The following is a 6,042-nucleotide window of genomic DNA, read 5'->3' as shown; positions in this document are numbered from 1 at the left end:
ACCACGTAACGGCCGGCACCGCCTCCCCGCCCGCCGCGCGCCGCCGTCGCCTGGCAACGCGCGCGCGCGCGCGCCCTCCCTCCCTCCCCTCCTCCCCCTCCCCCCTTCTTCTTCTTCTTCTCCTTCGCCCCCCCCCCGCCATGTTCCCTTGGCGCCCGCCCCGCGCTGAGGGGAGGCCCCAACGTGGCCGCCCCGCAACGCCCTGAGCAGAGGCAGCCGCAGCCCCGGCCCCTGGTCCCGAGCTGCTCTCCCGCAGGGCCCCTTCACAGCCCCGACCCCCCCCCGGGGCTTCTCCCCGCTGTGCGCAGTGGCAGCATCTCCAACGTACTTGCAGAAAGCACCCGCACTCCGCCCCGAACTTGGGGAAACTTCACAGAATCGCAGAGCCCTTTAGGCGGGGAAAGAGCTTTAACATTGTCTGCGAGGCGCTTACCTCCTCCAGGCTGGAGTGAGCCAATGGTTTCTGGCGTTGTTACGGGCAAATGGGATGGCCAGGCACACGGCGTGGTGGCACAAGGGCTGTTTGCTAAACACGTAACTCCAGATACTCCAACGTCTGCTCCCTGCATTTTACTTAATTCTCACATCTATTTGTCTAGTCTGCGGTGTAAACATAGCTTTCTAAATAACGGAGGTGGCAACAGAAAGTGAAAGAAGAAAGAGTGATGGATGTGCCCAACATCCACAACGCGAGCCACAAAACAAGCAGAAGATAAGGGGTCCTGTCCTTCGCTGCACAGTGCCACAACATTAGGCTTTTAAAGCACGTTCCAGTGAAATCTCAGGCCCCAAAAGCAGATGTCTCTGTGGCAAAATAAATAAATAAATAAATAAATAAAAATCCCGTCTGCAAGACCAAGAGGACTTATGCAGAGAAGTTAGGGGTACTCTATTCCCCAGCATGCTGAATTTGGGGAGGTGGGACTTCTTACAACATGCAACTTACAATAGCTAGAAACTGGGAAAAAGAAAAAAGAAAAAAAAGAAAAAAAAAAAGAATCCAAGCAAGAGGTTGCACAGCACAGTCTGTGTGACAATTAGGGAGAAATATCATGATGTAATGTGATTTTTCTAACATATAACATGGCCCTCAGATTTTAAGAACATACTAGTTGATAATTTTTGTTCCTTTTTTTTTTTTTTTTTTTTTTTTTTCCTGGGGTGTCCTATGTTTGGTAACATGAAGAAACACAGAAGGCATTTAATAAAAGTGAACAATTGTTCGGTGTTTATTGCAACACTGATTACATTTCATGCAGACATTCCCTTTGTGCAATCAGAAGGAGTGGCAGCCAGCTGTAAACAAGTGACACGGGAAGGGTTAGATTCACAAGACGAAGGCTGGCCTCCTCTTCCTGCAGCCTGCCACGTCGAGACATGCTGAGGTGAGACCCAGTAGCCCCTTCAGGGGACCAATACATGTAAAAAAAAAATAAGATGTGCAGAAGCCAGAAGTGTTAAACTAGACAACATCAGCGCCAAGGAGTGGGGACATATCTAAGCTCCCAAAAGTGATTCAAACTTACCTCTAGGCTGGAGGGAAACTCCTTTTCATCCAAAACTCACAGCTGAGTATTGCCTCAGTATTGGACTGGAAGCCAAATATTTTTGGGGTGTTGTTGGGATTCAAATCACCTGAGAATACATTAGATACTGGTGCAGATTTTCCTCATGAACTTTTATCATTTTTTCAAAATATTACATCTTGAATTTTTTTTAAAAAAGCTTTAAAACATGTCTGTATGAAATGTGCAGCTGTGGTTATTGAATGCACAGTCTTTTCCAAACTGGAAAAGCTTTGGTAAGAGACAGGAAAAACTGCCCTATAGCACAGCAGCTAGGGCAAGCCTCCTGAGGATAGTGATTTGAGGTCAAATCACTGGCCCAAATCAGAGGAAGAAGAGTTTGAACTGTCTCCCCGAGATGTTAGTTGAGTATCCTACTCACGGAGCTATTAAATATCAGGGAATCTGATCTCTCCCTTGAGTACACAGACCTTATCAGCTGTGCTCACTTTTGAGTCCTTCCCCCTGCAGCTTGCATCACTGCCTTGCATGTTTGCTGTAGGGAGAGGCTCCGAGCAGCAGCCACCTCCAGGCAGAGACCATGAGGACACTTGGGGACAGAGCATGGGCATGGATTTGTACCTGGGGGGCCTGAAGCTGTTGTAGAAAGCTGTCAGTATTTCTGTAACAGCCTGTTGCAACAAATGGGTTTGGCACTCACATCCAGGCCCAGTTCTCCTAAGCACAGTGTGCATCCTATGTGCTTGCGTATTCAGGCTACAGATAAACTAAAGCTACACTGGTTAAGTTAAGGGAAATGTGTAGGTTGTGGGGCTTGGTCTGCTTAGTTCTGATCAAGAACTTTGTGACAGGGGGTCCATTTAGCATTTAACCTGCTTTCAGTCCCTTTTATATTAACAGAAATATGCAGAGCCCCTTAGTAAGGACCTGGATCTGACTACTTGAATACCTGCTTGAACACCCCGTCAGAGTACTAGGCACCTATCAAAGGCTCAGTTTTACAGTATTTGGGTCCTGCTCAGCACCGCAGACGTGCCACAGGAAAAGCCATGACCTTCTGACCATAGCTGTTCACTTCTGGTCATGGCTGATTTCAGGTCAGCTCACCCCAACAGTTTTGCACAGTACTCACTGCCCAAGGTTACCCTCCCCTGAAATCTGTTGGCAGTGCTCCTCGTGTGAGCACTGAGTTACAACAAGGGATGGTACAAGTGCTCCTCTTCTGCTTCTGCCTGCGGTAGCTGGCTTAGTTACAATCACCATGGAAGTTATCATCAGCCACTGAAAATGAGAACACCCTCACTGAACTATTTACAGAACAAAAAGCCCAAGGTTCCCCAAGTGCCACAAAGAGATGCCTTTTCCTCAGTACTGTTTCAAACCGCGATGAAATTCTGTGCGGAAGTACAAGATTTACAGGTACACAATGAAACGAGCAAATCCTGAATATTCCTCTTAAAACACTGGATTGCAAGAAGCAATTGTTTTGACTCTTACAGAATGACAATTCCAAATTATATGGCTAGCCAATGAAGGATATGATACAAAGCTGTTGTTATGTCTTCTGGGTAGTGTTTACTTTTTGAGGAACTACTTGCTTTCTAAAGGAAAGTACAGCATCCCAGAAAGCAAGCTGTGGTTTATAAACAGGGCCACAGACAGCATAGAAAGTTCTGCTGAACTATCACATGGCAAATCATACAAATCCCTGTGTAGAGCTGAATGAACACCTCTCACAGATTTCTGTTGTGCACTTGCTTCTCCTTTTGTGAAATGAGAGCAAATTTTCCCTTAGGGGACATATTTTCAGGCAGGGGTAGCAGCAAGCTAAAGAAGTAGAGTGTTGATAACCTTTGAGGTACTGTAATAAAAGACAAAGAGAAATGACATGGTTTGGAAAAAATCAAATGTGATTATACACTTTTTGACATAATAAAACTTCAGCACCTTTCATTTCTCAATATTTTTAACTCTCTGGGGATTAAATCGTGACTCTTGTCTTACATTATAGGGATTGCTCATAGATACAGAAGATATAAACCAAAAGTAACAGCAAAGGAGCCCTAGAGAGAGCTGAAGAAAATAGGGATAGAGTGTGGACTGATAAACTGGGTAAAAAAAAAAAAAAAAAAGGAAAGGGTTGAGAGGTATTGAAATCAATGAAGAAATAGATGTACAAGTACCCCACAGGTAGCATAGAAGTTAAAATGTCAAGCACAGTGCACCTGGTCGTTTTTTAGGGACATTGCTGGGGGCTGGAACTTACTGTCTTTTATACATATATATATATGTATGTATATATAGTGCTTACTGTGAAAAAAAGTATCAGAAAAAGAAACCACGAGAGCACTAACTAAAATATTACTGTAGAATGGAACCTTTTACTAAGTTGTATGTGGAAACTGATACATTATTAAATTATTACATTAGAACAAATCTTTTTATAATGCATACAAAGTAGTTAGGTCATAAGAAAAAGAAGACATTAAGTAGAATAAACTGTATCTCTTGCACTGCCTGTGGTTGGCCTGAACATATCTAACTTTCACACCACAGTAAAATCATATACAGAGGGGTCACTGTTTCTAGCGTCTTTGGTTACTTCACATGATAAAATGCCATGAAATCTGATAGATATAGTCAATGTTTTGCTGTGGTCTTGCAAAAATGTAAGTCATGTATTGTCTAAAGGCTGCACAACTTTCTCATAGTTGTCTTATACATGAAAGGAGCAAGCTCACTACCTTAAAGGGAGTTATTTGACCTTTGCAGTTTTCCTGGTTTGGAGCTCATTTTGTTGGGTTTTTCTGTTTGTTGGGGTTTTCCGTTTTGTTGCTGTTTTAATTTTTATTTTATTTTATTTTCACTGTAGCAGTGCGTACTAGCCACTGCCAGAACTCTGTTACTGCTAAAAATGCCCACGGTAGCACCACCGGCAGGGACAAGATACATATTCAGTCCCAGAACTTGGCAGGAGATGGTTTTCCTGTGCCAGGAACAGTTCTGATCCATACGAAGAAAATAGCATCCCAAACAGAGAGGAGAAGGCAATATCCCATTCCATGGGCTGTAATCCCTCCCTCCCCACAGATGGAGCAAATCCAAACATTCCATTTAGATCATCTTTGCTTGTTTTATTTTGACTTTTTACCACTTCAGTATGTCTTTACTAGCATTCATTCTGATTTTTTCAATTAAAATTCAAGCTAAATCCAGGATCTTTTTTTTTTTTTTTTTTAATTACTTTTGTTTTGTTTTGTAATTTTAAAAAAGTCAAAATGAAACCCTGACAATTTTAGGAGTTTTTGTCCCACACTCTTTTTTAAAGCAGTTGAAACCTTTGCCAAGGCTAACCCTTTTGGATGAGTAATTTCATTCTCAATGAATTGGTGATTACCAGTTTAATCTCTGACCTTGCCCTTTAAAAAAAGGTTCTCAGTAGCCCTAGTCAGAGTGTGATGTGGCGCATGAGACAGAGTTCCTTCCTTCCTTGCAACTTGATTACTCAGAAGATGGTGAGATGTAAGCACAGACACAAAAACAGACCACTTGCTTTTTGCATTATATTTTTCCAAAACTGTTTTTTCAGCAACACAGACAACATTTTTGCCTGAAGACTTGACATCACAAAGCAGCGCAGAATACAGGTTAAAAGTATTGCAGCTACCCAACTTCAGTCAGCAAAAAGCTCAAGGCCTTATATAACTGAGTGCCTCAAAATTATAATTTGAAACACAACACTTCAGGTGGCTGGCATTCAAAGACTGATCACTCACATACCTAGCTCTCGGAAGAATATCAAAATAGAGATATGAACTAGCTCCATGATGTTTAAATAAACGTGTAAAAAAAAGTGGGAATTTAATTTTTTATTTTTTTTTTTAATGAACATCTTCTGTCTTCACTCTTGCACTGCTTCCTCTGTAGCTTTGACCTGGGGCTGGAGCTGAGAGGGAGGAAGAGGGCAGGGAAGAGCATTCAGCTGAAAATCTGAAAATCTGAAAATCAATATTGCAGTATCTGATGTAGCACCTTGCTGCTTGCTGGGTCCCAGACCTGGGATGCTCTGAAGAGGCTGACACAGCTTGTCCAGTCCTCAAGCCACTACTCCCTGCTGCTCTTCCAGATGTGCACCAGCGATGCTGCTGGGGAGGCCTGAAGTTTATCAAGCATGACTACATTGCCCTGGTGCCCAAGTGTCTTTTTTTCTTGATTCTGCTGGTCAGGGGCAAGGGCTTGACAAGGAGTGGATGGATCCTGTGGATTAACAACTGTTTGTGCAGATGGTGTTAATGGCAGGGACTTGATTTTTTCACCATGGGTCCTTTTTAAGGGTCGAAGGCTGCTGGAAGAGAATGCTACCTGATTAAGCAGGGAAGAGCATCTTTGCCAACAGGCTGGCCAACCTGGAAAAGATGGCTTGAAACAAGAAATGATGCAGAAGAGAAATGACAGCCCACAGCTGAGTGAGGATGTGGTGGGCCAGGTCGGCAAGCAAAGGTGGACAAGAGATCTG

Source organism: Netta rufina, assembly GCF_964035555.1.
Source record: "Netta rufina genome assembly, chromosome: 1".
NCBI classification, from domain to species: Eukaryota; Metazoa; Chordata; class Aves; order Anseriformes; family Anatidae; genus Netta; species Netta rufina.
The sequence above is the reverse complement of the archived record's forward strand: the minus strand, read 5'-3'. Positions refer to the sequence as shown.